A 22,433-nucleotide genomic window follows, 5' to 3' on the forward strand; every position below is an offset into this window, starting at 1 on the left:
AGATGATGATATGTTCCAACTCTGCAATTTTACACTGTCGAACTCCTTTCTGATATTGCTCCACTATTTGTCAGCGCAGAATTAGGGGGATTGGTGATCCTCTTCCCATCTTTACTTCTGAGAGCCACTGCCACTCCAAGATGCTCTTTTTATACCCAGTCATGTTAATGACCTATTGCCAATTGACCTAATGAGTTGCAATTTGGTCCTCCAGCTGTTCCTTTTTTGTACCTTTAACTTTTCCAACCTCTTATTGCCCCTGTCCCAACTTTTTTGAGATGTGTTGCTATCATGAAATTTCAAATGAGCCAATATTTGGCATGAAATTTCAAAATGTCTCACTTTCGACATTTGATATGTTGTCTATGTTCTATTGTGAATACAATATCAGTTTTTGAGATTTGTAAATTATTGCATTCTGTTTTTATTTACAATTTGTACTTTGTCCCAACTTTTTTGGAATTGGGGTTGTAGACGTCTGACGTCATTGTTGGGGTGTCAAAAAAGTAGGGCTCGATTACACCAGCACGGTCACGGCACACCACACCTTCAGGAGAAAAATAACCCATTAGTGTTAAAATAATTTTGACTAACCCTGTATTTTGCTATGATCAACACAACTATATATATATTACTGTATGTATCCTTGGCCTTCACGTCCCAGGAGAGTAGCTTAGAAATGTTCCATGTGAAGGTACTTGACCTCCATTTTGACTTGCTAGCTGGTGACTTGACACTTAGTTCTGACTTTGGGGCATGTGATTTCTTCTTACACCCTGAAATTCCATGCTTCATAGATGATTGATGCTTGAATTAAAGCTGACGATTTGCACTTCACCATATAGTCAGTGTTTGTTTTATTTCCAAAGAGATTAACTACAGCACCAAAGCCACGAGTAAAAACTCTCACACTGCTTTCTGTTATACTTTGATGTTACGATGTGACAAAATATACAGCCATATTGTCCAGTCCATACAGTGTGTTAACATGAATTTAGAAATCTTCAGTGTCTTAATAAACATAAAGTCGACCTCTTGTGTTAGAGCTTGGATTTATTGCAACCTGCAGTAACACCATGGTTTTTTTTTTTTTCCCCAGTAGGATTACGCTTTTATCCTCTTTAGTTACCAAATACTGGAGTGTTTTAATTACCTAGAATATTTTCTCACATGTTTCAGCTCAGGAGCCAGTTGACTGTGTATCTATTGTACAGTTGTGCTCATAAGTTTACATACCCTGGCAGAATCTATGATTCTTTGACCATTTTTCAGAGAATATGAATGATAACACAAAAACATCTTTTCCACTCATGCTTAGTGGTTGGATGAAACCATTTATTGTCAAACGACTGTGTTTTCTCTTTTTAAATCATAATGACAACAGAAACTACCCAAATGACCCTGATCAAAAGTTCACATACCCTGGTGATTTTGGCCTGATAACATGCACAGAAGTTGACACAAATGGGTTTGAATGGCTACTAAAGGTAACGTCCTCACCTGTGATCTGTTTGCTTGTAATCAGTGTGTGTGCATAAAAGCTGAGTGAGTTTCTGGGATCCAGACAGACTCTTGCATCTTTCATCCAGCCACTGACATTTCTGGATTCTGAGTCATGGGGAAAGCAAAAGAATAGTCAACGGATCTACGGGAAAAGGTAGTTGAACTGTATAAAACAGGAAAGGGATACAAAAAGATATCCACGGAATTGATGATGCCAGTCAGCAGTGTTCAAACTGTGATTAACAAATGGAAAATCAGGGGCTCTGTTAAAACCAAGCGAATGCCACAAAGTATCTCGCCTACAATACGCCAAACAGCACAGAGACAAGCCTCAAAACTTCTGGAACAAGGTAATTTGGAGTGATGAGACCAAAATTGAACTTTTTGGCCACAACCATAAACGTTACATTTGGAGAGGTGTCAACAAGGCCTATGATGAAAGGAACACCATTCCTACTGTAAAGCACGGAGGTGGATCGCTGATGTTTTGGGGATGTGTGAGCTCCAAAGGCACAGGAAACTTGGTCAAAGTTGAAGGAAAGATGAATGCAGCATGTTATCAGCAAATACTGCAGGCAAGTTTGCATTTATCAGCCCGGAAGCTGCGCATGGGACGTACTTGGACGTTCCAACATGACAACGATCCAAAACACAAGGCCAAGTCGACCTGTTATTGGCTACAGCAGAACAAAGTGAAAGTTCTGGAGTGGCCATTTCAGTCTCCTGACCACAATATCATTGAGCCACTCTGGGGAGATCTCAAGCGCGCAGTTCATGCAAGACAGCCCAGGAATTTAGAGGAACTGGAGGCTTTTTGCCAAGAAGAATGGGCAGCTTTACCATCTGAGAAAATAAAGAGCCTCATCCACAACTACCACAAAAGACTTCAGGCTGTCATTGATGTTCGAGGGGGCAATACACGGTATTAAGAACTGGGTTATGTAAACTTTTGATCAGGGTCATTTGGATGTTTTTTGTTGTTATTATGATTTAAAAATAGAAAACACAGTTGTTTATTGGGCGGCACGGTGGTGTAGTGGTTAGCGCTGTCGCCTCACAGCAAGAAGGTCCTGGGTTCGAGCCCCGGGGCTGGCGAGGGCCTTTCTGTGTGGAGTTTGCATGTTCTCCCCGTGTCCGCGTGGGTTTCCTCCGGGTGCTCCGGTTTCCCCCACAGTCCAAAGACATGCAGGTTAGGTTAACTGGCGACTCTAAATTGAGCGTAGGTGTGAATGTGAGTGTGAATGGTTGTCTGTGTCTATGTGTCAGCCCTGTGATGACCTGGCGACTTGTCCAGGGTGTACCCCGCCTTTCGCCCATAGTCAGCTGGGATAGGCTCCAGCTTGCCTGCGACCCTGTAGAAGGATAAAGCGGCTAGAGATAATGAGATGAGATGAGACAGTTGTTTATCAGTAAATGGCTTCACCCAACCACTAACCATGAGTGGGGAAAAAAGTTTTTGTGTTATCATTCATATTCTCTGAAAAAAGGCCAAGAAAGCAAAAATTCTGCCAGGGTATGTAAACTTATGAGCACAACTGTATGTTCTCAGTGTGTTAAATGACTTATTAAGCATTTGTTTGAAGGGTGGTGGTGGGGGGGGTTCAAGGTTTTCATAGCTGCATCATAGACTCGAACATCTCAATCTTCTTCCTTGTTTGGCCTCTCCGAATTTTCCGGTATGACACTGTTCCATACTTTGTGTGCTTTAGGTGATTAAATGGCTTGTTGGCGGATTCAGGTGCCATGTCCAGCCCGTATTCCTGCTCCACTTCCTCCAGACTCGCACTGCTGACTCCTGGGAGTTCTGTCTCTCTGGTCTCATCAGGCAAAAAGCTGCTGCTCTCATCTGTGTATGCGTCAGCTAGAAAAAATCAGACAGATTAAAGACAGAGCTTTAGAACTTTAAAGGAGCTCTTCATGATTTTCCAAGTCACCGGGTTTTTATGAGGCAACTCGACAAGCATTGTGTTTGAGAATCTTTCTCATTTCTTAAGAATGGACCCTATGTATTTGTTATGAGTTTCCTTTTAAATAAAATGTGCAGAGCTCTGTTCCAACTGGGGATGAGCCTATTTCTGGGCCAGAAAAATATAAGCAGAAGATTGGGATATACAACCAAGCTAAATTTCTTACATGAAAATGTCAAAAATCAGAGTTTTTCTGAAGGATTTTTGAAAGTGTGTGTTTTTTTTTCCCAGCTCTGGGCATAATTTTAAATGTTGCAAATTGCACCTTTTAATACATATATTCCATACTTGTAGTACTCGAGTCCAACTTGTGCCCTAATTTTAAGGACTCGTGGCGTGACTTGGATTTGAGCACTGATGACTCGGACTCGTGCATCAACTGCATTCGGACTTGTAAATTGGAGACGAGGACTCTGATTTTTTCTTTATTTTTTTTATAACATGCCATAATAATTTGGCATAAGATATTTATATTTACATCTACATTAATTTTTCTACTAATTTTGTGCAAGAGAATGCACATTCACCTGTTCATACGTCATGTTCGGGAACAAACTAACGTTAATGGCGTTAAAATGCCTGGAGAGACACCGCTAGGATTGTCCGCTTTGCTTCTACAGACTTCTGGTGCCGTGAGAAATAATACACTGCTGTGTGTTCCATACAGTATGTAGAAGAACTATCGAGGAGACGATGGGGACGACCTCGAACTTCAATTGTGATTTGGCAAGACTCCACCCAGAGAAGGAAGTGACAGGCTATGTTCATTGCTCTGTTGATAGTAGGTGGGGCTTTCTTGCTGAGCGATGAACTAGCTCGTGTTAACCCTCTCTCATGTTATTTGCCCTGTTGATAGTGGGCGGGGCTTGCTGAGCAATGAACAAGTTTTTTATCTGTAGCCTGTTAACTAAAATGGGGAAGTCGAGCAGCAACGTTAGTCCGACACAGTAGCAGAGACGCTTTCACATAAAGGCAGCAACAGCCACCGTCAAATGGTGCGGATGGAGTCTTGTTCTCAGACTCGAAATTTTCTTTAATGACTTGGACTTGAACACTGGGGACTTGAGACTGGACTCGTACTTGAGGTTTAATGATTCGACTACAACACTGATATTCTATAAAAGAATCTTAAAGCAGTAATCGTCTAATAAATATTAGTAAATCAAGGCTTTTGATTTATGATTAATTCTGTTCTAATCCATCATGATGTAAGCACAACTCTTGAAGTGATGCTTGTAGATTTCCCTGCATTATTTTTTTATTAATTGTTGTATTATGTGAATGATGGACTTCTTCCAAATGTTTATTGAAACTTTTGTCTGTGCATCTGAAAATTGATAAGGATGATTTGCACTTCAGAAAACAGTTTAAGCCCAGAAAAGCCCAAGTTTTAGTTTTGCATCAGTGGATAATCTCATCTGGACACTGTAAAACTGCTGCTGTAATCGTAAAGACTGACTTGTGCTCATTCCAGGACTCTTCTTCACAACATCCTTTCAACTTACTTTGTAAATGTAATATGTAATGATTTATAATCTCACTATAATCTCACTATCTGGTGTCCCTCAGAAGAGGAGGGATTCCTGTTTGTTTGAGTCTGGTCCACTCAAGGTTGGTTTGTTCCTCATGCTGGCTTGGAGTTTTGTGATTTAGTAAAGGGCATACAGCCTTCTGTTATAGTATCCATATTACAAATGCCAACAATGTTCTAAGAACTATTTATGATCAGTTATACCTCATGATCTTCCATACATTCACGTGCATTTGTTCAATTTCCTACCTCTTTCCTTCATCCTTGCAATGTCAGCTGGAGTAGACACTCTGATTGGTACCACTGGAGGCGTTGAAAGCTTTTCAGTGTGTGTTATCCTGCTGTTAGCTGCTGTCTTGCCATGCTCATCAGTGTCTGAAGATGACACGTTATTCACTTTTTCTTTTATACTTTCCATTTCTTTCAGCATGGCAACAGTGTCATGCTCGGCGCTTGCTTCCATGAGCCCAATACTGTGACATGAAGACTGAGCTCCTGAATTGTGAATCTGATGAGCAGAATTAAGTTTTTCCGGCCACATTGGTTCTCCTGAATGCGGAGTCCAAATGGAGTCAAGGGTTTGCTGAGGAATTTCTTCTCCCTCACTGTAAAAGACAGAATCATCTCCTTCGGTCATAACCAGAGGCAGATGGCTTACTGAGTCCTCCTGAGCTCTTCCACTGATGTCCACCTCTTGGTCTGGAGTGGTGTTGCTCTGAGTCTCAAGCACACTTGAAATATCTGCCATTGTAGATATACTTTTGTTTATAAAGTCCCTATTTTTCCTTTTTTTTTCTTAGTCTAACTTAGAACATATGAAGTCTGGTAAAAATGACCTCCATCATTTCTATTTTCCTCCTTCACACTTGCATTCTAATGACCAGTCTGTGGCAGGCAGGGCTTTTGTACTCATGCGCAATGTCTTTCTCGAACCACTGGAGAACAGGGGATTTGTATAGACCCAAATGAAAGCCCTTTTGTCTGCTGTTCCATTACAAACAAACCATTTGTCCTTGTGTTTTAATCCTGCTTGAGGTATTTTAAGGCCTGATTAACATTCTCAGTCATGGAGGATTTGTGCCTGATTTGTTTTTACCCCTGCTGTGACCACCAACTTTGTTAAGTGCAATTATACACAGGACGTAAAACAGTAACACACTGGGGCTAGAAGTAGCCATAATTATACACAATGCAACCTACCACTTGTTTTTAATCATACTGTGTTATCAAATATTTTGTTCTGTGGATCAGTAGAAAGAAGGAGACCATCAATGACGGCGTAGCTCACTCCAGCCCTGTCTAGTCCAGAAGGAATGATCTAAAGTGGGCCACCTAAAGTGGGCAGTTCTACTCTCAACCAGTCCAGCTCAAAGATTTGCCAGAAAGAAACCAAAACAGCAAGGAATTGACCAAGATTTTTGTTGAACTGCTCATTAAGGCTTAATTAGTCTGTAACTTCATCATTAATAATTGTAATTAAGCAAATCTGGGTAGAAGTTATATGCACCCTAGGTACCCCTACCTTCATGCCAGAAAGAATCAAAATCGGTGAAGAATTGAGGGAGAAGAAGCGATTTGTGTGGAAACTGCTCGTTAGGGATTGATTAGATTCAAGATTCAAAGATTTTTTATTGTCAATTCACTATATATCCAGGACATATAGGAGAATCGAAATGCTGTTTCTTTCTCACCTTACTTGGAAAAACAGATAAAGATTTTTAATTATATTAAGAAAAACAATATATAAACATAGATCTCATCTCATTATCTCTAGCCGCTTTATCCTTCTACAGGGTCGCAGGCAAGCTGGAGCCTATCCCAGCTGACTACAGGCGAAAGGCGGGGTACACCCTGGACAAGTCGCCAGGTCATCACAGGGCTGACACATAGACACAGACAACCATTCACACTCACATTCACACCTACGGTCAATTTAGAGTCACCAGTTAACCTAACCTGCATGTCTTTGGACTGTGGGGGAAACCGGAGCACCCGGAGGAAACCCACGCGGACACGGGGAGAACATGCAAACTCCACACAGAAAGGCCCTCGCCGGCCCCGGGGCTCGAACCCAGGACCTTCTTGCTGTGAGGCGACAGCGCTAACCACTACACCACCGTGCCGCCATAAATATAGATAATATAGGTAAAAATACACTAAAATCAAACAATATACAAAATAGCAGCAGCGCAAATGCAGTACAATATCTGTAACGGAGAAGGTGCTAGAAGAGTAGCTTATGAGGTGTATATGAACAGTAGTGCAAATGAGCAATAGCAGCAGATGCAGCAGTAATGCAAATGATTGTAGTGTGATTGTGCAAACAGATGAGATAGAGTTTCTTGTGTGAATGAATGTGTTACAAACCGGGGGTAGGTAGTGGACAGAGTTCAGCATCCTGACAGCCTGGTGGATGAAGCTGTTCAGCAGTCTTGTGGAGCGGGCCCGGAGGCTCTGGTACCTTTTCCCTGAGGGCAGGAGGCTGAAGAGTGAGTGTGAAGGGTGGGAGGTGTCACCAGCGATGCTGATGGCTCTGCAGGTGAGAAGGGAGTGATAGATGTCCATAAGGGAGGGCTGAAGGGTGCCAGTGATCTTGCTGGCCGTGTTCACGATGCGTTGCAGAGTCTTCCGGCAGAAGGCACTGCAGCCTTCATACTACACAGTGATGCAGCCAGTGAGGACACTCTCAGTGGTGCCCCTGGAGAATGAGCACATGATGGAGAGTGGGACTCGTGCACTCCTCAGTTTGCGGAGGAAGTAGTGGCGAGTTTGAGCCTTCTTGGCCAGTGATGCAGTGTTGTTGGACCAGGAGGGGTCCTCAGTGATGTGCACCCCAAGGAATTTGGTGCTGCTCACCCTCTCCACTGCAGCACCATCGATGGTCAGAGGGGGATGCTATGAGTGACCTCTTCTGAAGTTGACTACAATTGCTTTGGTCTTCTCCACATTCAGGAAGAGATTGTTGTCTTTACACCACTGGACCAGTTGGCTCACCTCATTCCTGTAGTTGGCTTCATCATTGTTAGTGATGAGGCCCACCACAGTCGTGTCATCCGCAAACTTGAGGATGTGCTTGGTGTTGTAGATTGGTACACAGTCATGGGTCAGCAGGGTGAAGAGCAGCGGGCTGAGCACACACCCTTGTGGGGCCCCTGTGCTCAGCATGATGGTCCTGGAGGTGTTACTGCCGAGCCGAACATTCTGTGGCCTCCCTGTAAGAAAGTCCAGCACCCAGTTACAAGAAGAGGTGTTGAGTCCCAAATGTCTGAGTTTTTGTATTAGCTGCTGGGGAATGATTGTGTTGAATGCTGAACTGTAATCCAAGAACAGCATTCGCACATAGGTGTTCTTTGAGTCCAGGTGAGTGAGGGCTGTGTGTAGATCAGCGGAGATAGCGCCCTCTATGGACCTGTTTGACCTATATGCAAACTGGAATGGGTCATAAGAGGGAGGGAGAATGGACTTGATGTTCTGCATGACCAGTTGCTCAAAGCACTTCATGATGATGGAAGTCAGTGCTACGGGCCGATAGTCGTTATAGCTGGATGGGAGGGGCTTCTTTGGCACTGGTATTATGGTTGTAGCTTTGAAACACGTGGGGACAACAGCTTGGTTCAGGGAGATGTTAAAGATGTCAGCCAGGACATCCTTGAGCTCCATGGCACAGTCCAAAACACGACCAGGTATGTTTTCTGGTCCAGCTGCCTTACGTGGGTTGATCCTGGAGAGGGTCCTCTCCACGCTGGCTGGAGCCAGACATACGGCCTGCTCATCCGAGGGAGGAGTGATCTTCTGTGCTGGTTTGTTGTTTTGTGTTTCAAAGCATCCAAAGAAGTCATTTAGGCAGTTTAGCAATGTGAGGTCACTCTCACAGGTCTGTGGTGGGGGTTTGTAGTTTGTGAGGGTTTGAATGCCATGCCAGAGAGACTGTGCATCTCTGGTGTTGCTGAAGCGTCCAGATATTTTATTGCTGTACTGACGTTTTGCCTCCCTAATGCCGCAGGACAGGTTGGCTCTGGCTGTTGGTAGACCTGTGGCGTCACCGGCCCTAAAGGCTGCGTCCCAAGCCCGTAGGAGCCTGTGAACCTCTCCTGTCAGCCAAGGCTTCTAGTTAGCATGAACAGTGATTGTTTTGCAGTGAGTGACATCATCAGTGCATTTAGCGATGTATGCTGTGACGGCCTCGGTGTATTCCTCTAAGTCTATGTGGTCATTGTAAGTGGCTGCTTCTTTGAAAATGTCCCAGTGTGTAGTGCTGAAACAGTCTTGCAAAGCATAGGAAGCCCCCTCTGGCCACGCACGTACCTCCTTTTGTGATGGTCTGATGGCTCTCACTCTGGGTCTATATGCAGGTCTCAGCATGATGGTGATGTGATCAGAGAGACCCAGGTGGGGGAGGGGGGAGGCCTTGTGAGTTGTGTACACCAAGTCCAGTAAGTTGTCACCTCTTGTTGGAAAGTCCACATGTTGATGTAATTTGGGCAGTAAAACCTTTAAATCTGCATGATTGAAGTCACCTGCTGTGATGAGGAATCCATCTGGGTGCGCTGTCTGTTGCTCACTGATGGCCTGGTAGAGTTCCTTGAGTGCCTCGCTCCTAACGTTGGTGTTAGCGGTGGAAGGCAGGGCTCGACATTAACACTTGCCCGATGGCCTGGCGGTGTTTTTTACGTCTTTCGGGCCAGTTCGGGCCACTAAATTTGGCCAAACAGTGGCCCGGGCGGGCCAGTATGTTTTCGATACAAATTAACAAATTTTATTACTCATATTTTACCCAGAATTGTGAAGAAATTGTTGGTAAAATGCACCTTTTTGATACGAGGTCCGCCATCTTTGTTTTCGCTCCGCTCCGCGGCAGGAGTGTGTCGTCTTCATGCATCTTCGGAGATGTTCGGCGCTGTTCGGAAGTGTCATTTTGGTCGAGCGCCAGATCGAGGAGAGAAGGGCTGAGTTTACCAAAGTCTCAGATGACCATCGGGACACACTTAGTGACACCATGGCAACAGGATGTGCACGCATTCAGGGCTCGACATTAACGGTTGTCCGCTTGTCCGAGACAAGTGATGCTTAATGTTGGACAAGTTCATCGTCTCAGTTACTTGTCCGATCGAAAAAGTACCAAAATACGCCGATATTCGGGTTACATATCAAATTTATCAGTTTATTCACATGATTTCCGAAGCATCTCACTCGACATATTGTTTTGATGAATCGCTGGATGTTTCTATTCAGAAAGAGCGATGTGCGCATGCGCAATATTCCACTTGCGAAACCGGCCAATACCACTTCGTGTATTTGAGCTAAAAAGTAAACGGCCGTTTATGATCGGTTTTAATCGTGTCATACACATGGATTTGTTGACATTTCTGTTGGCGGGATCATTATTCAACTGTATATTTACGTTGATTATGTGGTAATTTCCAAATCTTTGAATTGTTGTTGATGGTGTTCATTATACAGCCGAGCGCGTGCTGGCGGGGAATGTGTGCCTGCATGCGTGTGGATTGACAGGGAGTGAGGTAGGAGTGGGGAAAGTTCATCTCATCTCATTATCTCTAGCCGCTTTATCCTTCTACAGGGTCGCAGGCAAGCTGGAGCCTATCCCAGCTGACTATGGGCGAAAGGCGGGGTACACCCTGGACAAGTCGCCAGGTCATCACAGGGCTGACACATAGACACAGACAACCATTCACACCTACGGTCAATTTAGAGTCACCAGTTAACCTAACCTGCATGTCTTTGGACTGTGGGGGAAACCGGAGCACCCGGAGGAAACCCACGCGGACACGGGGAGAACATGCAAACTCCACACAGAAAGGCCCTCGCCAGCCCCGGGGCTCAAACCCAGGACCTTCTTGCTGTGAGGCGACGGCGCTAACCACTACACCACCGTGCCGCCCCATGGGGAAAGTTATCTATGAAATACCAAGCTGTCAAATGGCTGCTAATTAGGTTACCGGCTGTATTAATTAACTAATTAGTAATGGGAGTTTAGGGATTTGAAACATAGAGCTCTATAATTTAGATATAGTTATGGATTATTTGTAATTATCTTTTTTTTACCATTAAATACCATACAGGAGCCACACTGAATAATTAGACAACAACAATTAATCAGTGAAGGATATATATTCAAAATTAATAATTTAAAATGAAAATATATATAATTTTAATTTTCTGGTTTTCAATTTCTCAAAATAAATTAATGATTGATGGAGTCCAATTGATGGAGCAGAACTCAAGGGTTGATATAGATGAAGATGAATAGAAACTTTATTTGTATCCATTCATCTGTGAGTCAATAGAGGTGTGGAGGTTTTCATAAGATATATTATCTTGTCATTTGATAACTAGATTTCAGTGTATAATAATCAGTGATTTACAGTACTAGTCACTTTTGTTAGTTGTTTTTATTTGTAGCATTGCTGTTATTTGTTTCTCTTGTCCAAACTAGTGATATCTCATCAAGTCATAAATTTTATGATCATGTTAGTTTTTGTGATATTTGTTCCTGAACTGCAGAGTACTGATCTGTGTATATATAATGATTAGTGTTTCTGGATCTCATATAGTATAGTTATTTTGTTCTTAATTTTATGTTCATAATTTCTATTCTATTGGGATATATTGCTTCTGAACTTCAGCATAATAATTGGTGAATTATGGTATCAATCGGTCTGTTTTACTATATTTTTGAACTTTTGCCTCAGTACATCAAGTATTGATTACTTTTGATTCATAGATATTATGCATATGTTGTGAATTCGGAAACAAATGCCATAAAGATTGTTGGGTTACAAATAGTTTGTGGGGGGTTTTTCTCAAATATTTCTTCGGACAAGTCAACTTCACATTCGGACAAGTAAATTTCCTTTCAACTTGCCCGACAGGACAAGCGGTTTCAAAAGTTAATGTAGAGCCCTGGCATTTTAGATGAGTGTGGAAGAGGAAAGCTATTGCACTAAACTATAAACCTTAAATTGACTTTATTGCTATTTCAGTGCAGTGCACATTTTCAGAAGCAAAAACATTTTATATATTTATTTCAATTTGATTTGACTGTTTTTTGAGTCCATTGCTGGTAATTTGGACTGAGTTACTGTCTTTTGTCAGTCTTGTTTTCAGGTACAAAATCAAAATATAAGTTGTGATAATCTTGAGAAGGCTCTTTTTAATTTTAGGGGGCGGTCATTATTTATGGGGAGGGGGGCTATGAATTTATGGGGGGGTCATGAAAATGTGACCCTACTTTGTATGGAGATGAGAAAATTATTGCCTCCTACAATGATGTGGCTTGGGGATATTCTGCAAAAATTTTCAACCTCGCTACGCTCGGCAACAACATGTACCCCTAAAGTCTACTTTTCTAGCCAAAAATCAATGATCATAGTGTATTATGAACTGCATGAAATGTGGTGACCCGAATGCGGGTACCGCACGCATTCGGGCCACCACATTTTCCATTTGGGCCAGTAACTTTTCAATTCCACTGGCCCAATGGGCCACCAGTGGTAAATGCTTAATGTCTAGGCCTGGAAGGGATGTAAACTTCCTCGGTAGGTAGAAGGGTCAGCACTTGATGATGATAAACTCTGCCAGCGGAGAACAGTGTTTGTGCATAACAGTAGCATTCGGGCACCAAGCATCCTCTATGTAAACACACTCCCCTGCCGCGAGTCTTGCCTCCTTCCATAAAGGCTCGGTCAGCGCGGTAGCATGTTAGCCCAGCTAGCTGGATAGCAGAGTCTGGGATGTTGTTATTCAGCCAGGATTCCAGAAAGACGAAAACACAGCAATCCCTCACATCACATAGCGCAGATCTCATGAGTTCTATGTGATCTATTTTGTTATCTAGTGAGTGTACATTGGCCAGAATGAGGGATGGTATCGCAGGTCTGTGCAGGCTAGCGGCTAGCCTAGCCCGGATACCTCTGCGCTTGCCACGCTTCTGTTTTCTCTCACACCGCTTCCAAGGCCTCCTTTCTGGGTGAGACACAGCAGGCAAGTCCAGTGATGTAGTAGTCTGGTGGAGAAGACCCGGGCCTCGAAGTTCCTTGATGACTTTCTGGTCCAAGATGAGATGTTTGGTCATATTTCCTATAGCTAGAAGGCAGTGGTGACAATATCTTGTGACATCATTGACAGTGCACTACTTGCACATGTATATAGACATAAAGCACACAGACGTACACTAGAACATGCACTTTTAGACACTAAATGCAGAGAGAGAGGGGCCACTGCGTCCGTACGTGCAGCCATCTTGAAATTTGGTGGTTGATGAAAATTCATAAATCCCACTTGGGGTAATTTATCCAAAAGGTTTGGAAACTGGGAGCCTATAGTACAGGTATGTTTCAAATGTTGGCAAGTTAACATCATTCACTACACAGCTTCAAAATCATCTATCCATTATCTGTAACCACTTATCTTGTGCAGGGTTGCAGGCAAGCTGCAGCCTATCCAAGCTGACTAATTACTCCATATCTTCGTTATTAATTGCAATTATGCAAGTTTGGGTAGAAGCTATATGCACCCCAGGCAGACACGCCTTCCTGCCAAAAAGAATAAAAATTGGTGAAAAATTGAGAGAGAAGAAGTGATTTTTGTGAAATGTAGACAACACCAGACAGACGCCAGATAATATGTGATGGCGTAAACTCATCACCTGTTGACCAGATAAGCTAATAAAATAACCATTAACTGATTTTGAAGTGGCGGCATGGTGGTGTAGTGGTTAGCACTATTGCCTCACAGCAAAAAGATCCTGGGTGCAAGCCCAGCGGTTGATGAGGGCCTTTCTGTGTGGAGTTTGCATGTTCTTTCTGGGTCGTGCTCTGGTTTACCCCACAGTCCAAAGCCATGCAGGTTAGGCTAATTGATGGCTCTAAATTGACCGAGTGTGTGAATGGTTGGTTGTCAGCCCTGCAATGATCTGGTGACTTGTGCAAGGTGTACCCTGCCTCTTGCCCATACTCAGCTTGGATAGGCTCTAGTTTGCCTGCAACCCTGCACAGGATAAGTCTCATCTCATCTCATTATCTCTAGCCGCTTTATCCTTCTACAGGGTCGCAGGCAAGCTGGAGCCTATCCCAGCTGACTACGGGCGAAAGGCAGGGTACACCCTGGACAAGTCGCCAGGTCATCACAGGGCTGACACATAGACACAGACAACCATTCACACTCACATTCACACCTACGGTCAATTTAGAGTCACCAGTTAACCTAACCTGCATGTCTTTGGACTGTGGGGGAAACCGGAGCACCCGGAGGAAACCCACGCGGACACGGGGAGAACATGCAAACTCCACACAGAAAGGCCCTCGCCGGCCCCGGGGCTCGAACCCAGGACCTTCTTGCTGTGAGGCGACGGCGCTAACCACTACACCACCGTGCCGCCCACAGGATAAGTGGTTACAGATAATAGATGGATGATTTTGAAGCTGTGTAGTGAATGATGTTAACTTGCCAACATTTGAAACATACCTGTACTATAGGCTCCCAGTTTCCAAACCTTTTGGATAAATGACCCCAAGTGGAATTTATGAATTTTCATCAACCACCAAACCCTGATGACTCTACTGTACAGGTTTTGTTCTGGAAAAACAGTAGCAGTGACACCTACTCATTCATAGGTTTTTCGGTATTTTGTATTTTCTACATTGTAGAACAACAATGAAGACATCAAAACTATGAAATAACATCTGGAACATATATGAAATTAGGGCGGCATGGTGGTGTAGTGGTTAGCACTGTCGCCTCACAGCAAGAAGGTTCTGGGTTCAAGCCCAGTGGCCGACGAGGGCCTTTGTGTGTGGAGTTTGCATGTTCTCTCCATGTCTGTGTGGGTTTCCTCCAGGTGCTCCGGTTTCCCCCACAGTCCAAAGGCATGCAGGTTAGGCTAATTGGTGGCTCTAAATTGACTGTAGGTGTGAAGGGGTGTGAGTGGTTGTTTGTCTCTATTGGCCCTTTTCCACTACCCTTTTTCAGCTCACTTCAGCTCGCTTCAGCTCACTTCAGCCCGACACGGCTCGCGTTTCGACTACCAAAAACCAGCACGACTCAGCTCGTTTCAGCCCTGCTTAGCCCCTAAAACTCGCACCGTTTTGGAGTGGGGCTGAAACGAGCCAAGCCGTGCCGAGTGAGGTTGGGGGCATGAGCAGACACTCCCCTGTGCACTGATTGGTGAGGAGGAGTGTCCTCACATGCCCACACACGCCCCGCAAGCGCGCTGGAATCTGTAAACACCGCAAACCCGGAAGAAGAATAATTACGAATTACGAGGATTTCTGAAGCCTTATGCGCCTCGCCTCATCTATACGCTCTTGCCAGTATCTGTTGGCGTTGTCGGTGACAACAAGCCACAGCACCAAGACCAGCAACACTAACGACTCCATGTCCTCCATGTTTATTGTTTACTCTCCAGGTCGTGAGACTACCGCTTAAAAGCTCACTGAATCAGTGACATACAGAGCATCGTGGACGAGTTCGCGGAGCGCAAGGCTCATCGTATGCCCTTCAAATAATGCGCGCAGTAGGCTATTGATGTTTTATTATGAGCCATGTACAGCATGTCGCCTAATGTTTTTTTGTTTCTGAGTTACATGTTCGTTTGAAGGACTTAATGTACAAAATAACATAGTTGCACCCCGTAGTGTTGAAATTGGTAAATACAGTGCATTCAGTGAGGTTTGCACCGCCCTCCTTTTATTTCTGACTCTTCCTGTCACTGTTGCAACCTCTGAGCGCTCATTCGTATGCCCTTCAAATAATGTGCGCAGTATAGGCTATTGATGTTTTATTATGAGCCATGTACAGTATCCTAATGTTTTTTGTTTCTGAGTTACATGTTCGTTTGAAGGACTTGATGTACTAAATAACATAGTTGCACCCGGTAGTGTTGAAATTGGTAAACACCGCAGTTGCGGACATTTTGTAGCCTAAAATGATGTTATGATAAGCTTTAATAAAGGGCCCGGTCATTTGCCCCGCCCCCGGCCCGGCTCTGACTTGTTCCGCTGATGTCACTGATGTCACTGTTTGCGCTGCTTAACGACATCACGTGACGTCCACCCACTTTCGCTAACTCCACCCAATATGTCCACCCACTTCCAGCCAGCACGGTTCAGCGCGGTTGTAGTCGAAATGCAACTCCAACAGCCCCGCTCAGCTCGACTCAGCCCGACTCAGCACGGCACGGCTCAGCCGCGTTTGTAGTGGAAAAGCGGCATATGTGTCAGCCCTGTGATGATCTGGTGACTTGTCCAGGGTGTACCCCACCTCTCGACCATAGTCAGCTGGGATGGGCTCCAGCTTGCCCGTGACCCTGCACAGGATAAGCGGTTTTGGATGATGAATGGACGGAACATACTGTAAGTGGAATTATTTGGTTAGCAAAAAAATGTTAAAAAAAAAAAAAATACGTTTCATATTTTCCATTCTTCAAAGTAGCCACCGTTTACCTTGATGGTGCTTTGCACACTATTGGCATTATCTTAACCAGTTTCATGAGGTAGTCACCTGGAATGCTTTTCAATTAACAGGTGTGCCACGTCAAAAGTTAATCAGTGCAATTTCTTACCTTCTTAACTAGAAGGCCCAAAGTGCAGACTTTAGGTGGGGTTTACATTAGACCGTATCAGCGGATCATCAGATTAACGTTTTTAAAACGATTAACATGCACACAGCAACACCAATACACGATTCGCCTGCACACAGCAACGCCAATACACGGATACGCTCGGCTCCGCAGGCATCCTGCGCTCCAAATCACTCCGCCCTGAACAGCGAGTGCCCTCTGGAGGGTGCGCACTCCGGCCCTGCGCAGCTCACAGAGCGCGCGAGTGAAGTGCACAAGCAGTAATTCGGGACTGAGCCGCTGTGTGTGTGCTCTCAGTGCATGTCAGGCATGCGCGTCACTTACCACTTGCAAGTGGAAAGATGGCAAGCCTAAAGACAATCATAACTACACAATGGGCAGTATTTGCATCAGTATTTGCAGTATTTTCATACTTTTATACTCTTTAATGAAAGGTGATACAAGGCGGAAGTCCGCACCGTTTTTCAGCAGTTGCGTCACATGACCAACGCCAGTGAATCAGGAAGGTGGATGTCACAGTGACGTTGTCCAATGACGACGCCAGCTAGAGCTCAGCACAGCGTATCCGCGTATTCTCAATGTTTACACAGCACCGGACCAGACACGATCTGGATTGAATACGTGGACGCTGGCGGATTCCCGTTTCCCAGCGTTTCCAAGCGTTTTAATGTAAACGGACAGTGCATCCGCGAAGAAAACGAGACAGATACGGTCTAATGTAAACTTGGCCTTCAGTCTGCAATGAAATCCCCCCCAAATGCGTGAATAAGTCTAACATACCACTAACTGCCTCCCATTGTTGTGTAAAGAAGCCTAATTATTGAGCTGTGTCCCTGCCAGCACCCCACACACAGGATATTCTGCAGGCCAGCAACTCTGATGTGCCCTTCTGTCAGAATCACTGGCCATAAAAGGGACATACCAAAGGCACATAAACCAAATATTTGCCATTTTTTCCACTATAACATTTGTAACAAAAACTGTGCTGGCATTTGACAAGGGCATAAGACAAATTGTGTTACCTGAGAAATAGACTCTTTTGTGCCATTTTGTAAGACTCAATGGGCATCATACAATTTAGATTCGATGACGGAAGGGAGGGGAAGGGAGAAGGGAGTGTCGTAAAAGATGTGAATGTTGTGGGCAAGAAACAACCATAAATAGGGAATGCCTGGTACGCAGACCCAGACTTCACAATGTCACAACCAAGGCAACCAAGAAGGATCAGTGCTCAGGAGGCTTTAGCAATTCTCCAGAGCATGTCAGACTGTGAATCTGATGGTGGAGATGTGGACCTCACATTTCAGAATGAAAATGTTGTCACTGATTCGTCAAGTGATGAGGATGCAACTGCTCTTGCACCAGTAAATCCTCCCCTCCAAAGACACACCAGGAGACGGGTGGTCAAGTATGTGATTGAGCAGGACAGTTCAGACACAGAGGCCACATCAGATGAGGAGGAAGACACAACGCATATCAACCCCCCTTGTAATAAAAAACAAAATGTTGCAGATGTGGGCATAACACCCGAATCCACAGAGAAGGCGAAAGATGGCACTGTGTGGTTCCATCACAAAGTTGGAGACTTTTCTGCTCATGAAACTCCACAGACAGCATTCAATGGATGTGGAGGGCCAACAGAGTTTGCAACACGCAAACTCACGAGTCGCCTTCAAAGCTTCCTGTGTTTGTTGGATATCAGCATGTTGTTGACCATCAGAGACTGCACAGTCCAGGAGGGCCGTAGAACAAATCCCAGCTGGCAGATGAGTGTCTTCGAGCTGATGGCATTCTTCGCAATCCTTTTTCGAAGGGCTGTCAAGGGCTACATTGGTGCCATGCGACTCATGTGGGCCAATAGATTCGGCAACCCAGATATCAAAGCCATAATGCCCCGTAACCGCTTTCTTGAAATAAAGCGGTACCTTCGCTTCGACAACAAGGACACCCGCAAGGAGCGCATACAAACGGACAAATTTGCAGCAATTTCAGACATCTGGCAGCGGTTTGTTCAGAATTGTGTGTCGTCCTACAGTCCAGGGCAACATGTTACCGTGGATGAGCAGTTATTTCCTTCAAAGGTTCGTTGTCCCTTTCTGCAGTACATTGCATCCAAGCCTGACAAGTTTGGAATCAAGTTTTGGATTGCAGCAGATCTGGACACAAAATACATGTGTAATGCCATCCCTTACTTGGGAAAAGATACCACTCGTCCGACGGGAGAGAGGCTGTCAGAGAATGTTGTTTTGAAATTGATGGAACCATTTATGGACCAGGGAAGGACTGTAACTATGGACAATTTCTTCACCTCTCTGTCTTTGCCAAACAGGCTTCTTCAACGAAAAATAACTCTGCTTGGCACCATCAACAAAAATCGTCAGGAGCTACCAGCAACTGCAAAGGAAACCTCGGGGTGCCAGTTGTACTCCACACAGGTGTTCACATCTGGAAGTGCCTTGCTGACGGTGTTTGCAACCAAAAAAAAAGAAATCTGTTTGTCTTCTGAGCACCATGCATCAGAAAGTGGAAATTGTGGACACCCAAAAACAAAAACCAAACACTGTTGTTGATTACAACCATTTCAAATGCGGCGTTGATATCATGGACCAGAAATTACACAACTACTCGGTGTGTGCAGGAACATGGAGATGGCCCATGGCTATGTTTTACAACCTGCTTGACATGGCTGTCACAAATGCTCTTGTACACAGCATGTACAGGATCCAAAGAAAGTCGCCAATTGTTCATGCTGGAGCTTGCAGAGGAACTTCAAAACAGTCTTTTGCAGGAAAAGGCACAAGGGGAAGAACACAAACAGCAGCGTCGTGAGATGAGAGTTTCTCAGAAGAAAAAGACACAGTGCCAGGTGTGCATACTCTGCAATAATAACAGAAGCACCGAACTTTGTGTACGTTGCCGCAAATACACCTGTGGCAAATGTAGGAAAGACTCACCATGGGAATGTGAAAGCTGCTAGATGGGACAACTGTATGCTACATTTCTGTGCTTTGTATAGAGAGCGTGCAGGTGACGTCACGAGGCCACGTGACGTCACGAGGCCACGTGATATTTGTTTATTTGCCATCTTGGACGGCATGGTCGTGCATAGAACTTAGACGAACCCATTCTAATTATCAAGTGTGTGGGAGTATATCTTTTGAGAATGGTGATATCTTGTTCAGCATTTGGTTGTACCAATAGACAGGGCCAAAAGGAGGGCCTGTCATTTTATAGATTCCCCGCAGACGAGGAGAGACGCGCAAAATGGGTGTCCGCTGTGCGAAGAGAAAACTGGAACCCCAGTTCTACCAGCCAAATTTGTAGTGAACACTTCATATCAGGTAGGTGTAATCTTCTAATTCAATACTCCTAGTACATCTGTTAAGTTGATTTTCGGATTGAATGATAACTGCATAGTCGGTGATTTGTGATATTTTTTTTCAAACAAAAACATACATATTTACAACCCTGTCATTATCTGGAACTGAGTTTAGATTTCGAACATTCTTACGATAAAACGTCCTGCATAGTCTCTTTATGATAAACATCTTAATGCCACTTACCCGTGAGGTTATCAAGTAGGTATTCTTCTTCGGAACCTTCCAGAGGTATAGTTGGGATACCCATCCCGCAACAAAATATTTATAAGCTTCCAGGCTCTTGTAAGCTTTGAGGGCTTTGCCAGTGTAACACGATTCACGATTAACAAGAAAATTGTAAATGTCGTGGTAGGCCAGATTGGGCAAATCGCCGGCACCGCAGCTCCGAATTTCCTTGAACAAGGATTGTGGCAAGTTGTACGGATCTGCAATCCCCAACCTGGAACAGTTTTCCATGTAACGCTGCCTCACGTCACCTTCAAGATGCTGAACAAACTTAGACAAGTTATCGCGCGATGTAGATGGGGTATTTTCCGAATTTTCTTGGGGATTACTCCCTGGATCCATTACGCTCGCGCAAGATAAACAATCCTGAAGCCGTCCAATATGGCGGAGTAAACACGGACGGGTCACGTGACTGCACATCCTCTATTGCCTCCATATGTAGTGAGCCTGCTTTTCTTAGTGTGAAATAAACATTTATTTTCTTCCTGAAGTTATACCGTCTGTTTGTAGTTTTTCCAAGCTGAAATTGTGTTTTTGGGGCACTAATTCCAGTCCTCTGACATTGTGAGCTTGGTAGAGTAAATTGTCATTGAAATTGGGGTGTAACCTACAACCAAATTACCATTCATGAAGGATTTAGTATGTCCCTTCCTAAAATGACAGGCCATTATTAAAATAAGTGTTTTTATGACAAATAGAAAGCGTTTCTTGGATCAACTGACAAAATAAGGTGAATGTGTACATCTGTTTGTTGGCTAAATAAAATATAAAATGAAAAATGGTTACTCTTAGTACAACATACACAACTCAACACAGTATGTTGGGCTGATCAGAGTTCATTCAAACAACAGTGTCATTACAGGCAGCAACCTCAGTGCGGGGTGGAGAGGCTGTTCACAGTACAATGGAGACAGTTAGCACCTTGAGAGGAATACACAGTTTTTGCAGACAGGAGGGGGCATGCAGCAGAAGTGAAAATCTCTGGGCCTGCTAGTGTTTTAAAGCATTTGAGATCAAACAGTAAAAACAATAAATAATAAAAAATACAGTAAATAGCCCTATTCCATACACAACTGTAATGTAGTCCAATATTATGTCACGAACCGCTTGACTAAGTAAAGAGAAACAGTATCCATCATTACTTTAAGACATGAAGAAGCGTCTTTTAATTAATAAAAATAAAGAAAAAAACACTGAATTAGAAGGCGTGTCCAAACTTGTGACTGGTACTGTATTTGTGTTCTTGACTTTTGAGTTGATCAGTGTAATTGAGAAACTCACCAAGCTCGATTAATGGAGAAATTTGTCCATTTTTATTGCTTAAATCCATGCTGATGCAGTGTCAGTGTGTCAGCATAACAAAAAAGAATAAAATGGCACATGCTCATCTCATCTCATTATCTCTAGCCGCTTTATCCTTCTACAGGGTCGCAGGCAAGCTGGAGCCTATCCCAGCTGACTACAGGCAAAAGGTGGGGTACACCCTGGACAAGTCGCCAGGTCATCACAGGGCTGACACATAGACACAGACAACCATTCACACTCACATTCACACCTACACTCAATTTAGAGTCACCAGTTAACCTAACCTGCATGTCTTTGGACTGTGGGGGAAACCGGAGCACCCGGAGGAAACCCACGCGGACACGGGGAGAACATGCAAACTCCGCACAGAAAGGCCCTCACCGGCCCCGGGGCTCGAACCCGGACCTTCTTGCTGTGAGGCGACAGCGCTAACCACTACACCACCGTGCCGCCCTAAATAAACCATTAATTATCTAAATCGCGAAGGCTTATCAGTATTGAGTGTCATACAAGGGAACACCACTAGTTGGAGCTGTATTAACCTGCCTCATTGTGAATGAGCAAAAGGTGAGCAAGGAAGCTTACTAAAAGCGATACAAGGCCTACTGATTTTTTATCACCTCCTTGTGGTCTCTGTAACCTATTATTCCAGAGTACATGAAAAGCAATACCAGCTGAATGAACTGGAATGCATGTGTACTCAATACTACCAGGTAGATCAACCACGCATGCGCTTGTATATTTGCTACATTGTATTCTCGAGGCTCTGGACAGTGGTCATTGCTATGCGCGTGGACTGTTTACTGATTTTAGTAAAGGATTTGATCTGGTGGATCATTCTGTTTTAGGCCAAGTTTACATTAGATCGTATCTGTCTCGTTTTCTTCGCGGATGCACTGTCCGTTTACATTAAACCGCCTGGAAAC

This window comes from Neoarius graeffei, chromosome 9 (assembly GCF_027579695.1).
Source record: "Neoarius graeffei isolate fNeoGra1 chromosome 9, fNeoGra1.pri, whole genome shotgun sequence".
NCBI lineage: Eukaryota > Metazoa > Chordata > Actinopteri > Siluriformes > Ariidae > Neoarius > Neoarius graeffei.